This window comes from Perkinsus marinus, assembly GCF_000006405.1.
Source record: "Perkinsus marinus ATCC 50983 genomic scaffold scf_1104296929636, whole genome shotgun sequence".
In the NCBI taxonomy this organism is placed as follows: domain Eukaryota; phylum Perkinsozoa; order Perkinsida; family Perkinsidae; genus Perkinsus; species Perkinsus marinus.
Window position 1 is genome coordinate 1 of NW_003216389.1, and position 1,001 is coordinate 1,001.

A 1,001-nucleotide genomic window follows, 5' to 3' on the forward strand; every position below is an offset into this window, starting at 1 on the left:
ATCGGGCCGGGGTCATATGGTAGACTGCGAGTTGTAGGAAAATACAAAATACTCCCCTGTATGTTTCCTTTGGATGATGCTGAACAACGTCGGCTTGGCCCTGTGGCGCAACGGTAGCGCATCTGACTCCAGATCAGAAGGTTGTCCGTTTGAATTGGGCCGGGGTCATATGGTAGACTACGAGTTGTAGGAAAATACAAAATACTCACCTATATGTTTCCTTTCGAGGATGCTGAACAACGTCGACTTGGCCCTGTGGCGCAACGGTAGCGCATCTGACTCCAGATCAGAAGGTTGTCCGTTCGAATCGGGCCGGGGTCATATGATAGACTACGAGTTGTAGGAAAATACAAAATACTCACCTGCATGTTTTCTTTGGAGGATGCTGTACATCGTCGGCTTGGTCCTGTGGCGCAACGGTAGCGCATCTGACTCCAGATCAGAAGGTTGTCCGTTCGAACAGGGCCGGGATCATATGGTAGACTACGAGTTGTAGGAAAATACAAAATACTCACCGGCATGATTTCTTTGGATGATGCTGAACAATATCGATTTGATCCTGTGGCGCAACGGTAGCGCATCTGACTCCAGATCAGAAGGTTGTCCGTTCAAATCGGGTCGGGGTCATATGGTAGACTACGAGTTGTAGGAAAATACAAAATACTCACCTGTATGTTTCCTTTGGATGATGCTGAACAACGTCGGCTTGGCCCTATGGCGCAACGGTAGCGCATCTGACTCCAGATTGGAAGGTTGTCCGTTCGAATCGGGCCGGGGTCATATGATAGACTGCGAGTTGTAGGAAAATACAAAATACTCACCTGTATGTTTCCTTTGGATGATGCTGAACAACGTCGGCTTGGCCCTGTGGCGCAACGGTAGCGCATCTGACTCCAGATCAGAAGGTTGTCCGTTCGAATCGGGCCGGGGTCATATGGTAGACTACGAGTTGTAGGAAAATACAAAATACTCACCTATATGTTTCCTTTCGAGGATGCTGA

The 1,001-nt window shown here is 48.7% G+C and overlaps 6 non-coding genes across 6 annotated transcripts; all 6 read left to right on the forward strand.

The window, feature by feature from the left end:
• Nucleotides 1–96: 96 nt before the first annotated feature.
• On the forward strand, nucleotides 97–168 carry Pmar_PMAR005475. The gene has a single exon. It is a non-coding gene; the product is annotated as a tRNA-Trp (tRNA).
• An 81-nt stretch (nucleotides 169–249) lies between these two features.
• On the forward strand, nucleotides 250–321 carry Pmar_PMAR005476. The gene has a single exon. It is a non-coding gene; the product is annotated as a tRNA-Trp (tRNA).
• An 81-nt stretch (nucleotides 322–402) lies between these two features.
• Nucleotides 403–474, forward strand: Pmar_PMAR005477. The gene has a single exon. It is a non-coding gene; the product is annotated as a tRNA-Trp (tRNA).
• Nucleotides 475–555: 81 nt separating this feature from the next.
• Pmar_PMAR005478 lies at nucleotides 556–627 on the forward strand. Its single transcript has one exon. It is a non-coding gene; the product is annotated as a tRNA-Trp (tRNA).
• An 81-nt stretch (nucleotides 628–708) lies between these two features.
• Pmar_PMAR005479 lies at nucleotides 709–780 on the forward strand. The gene has a single exon. It is a non-coding gene; the product is annotated as a tRNA-Trp (tRNA).
• Nucleotides 781–861: 81 nt separating this feature from the next.
• On the forward strand, nucleotides 862–933 carry Pmar_PMAR005480. The gene has a single exon. It is a non-coding gene; the product is annotated as a tRNA-Trp (tRNA).
• The last annotated feature ends 68 nt before the right edge of the window (nucleotides 934–1,001 follow it).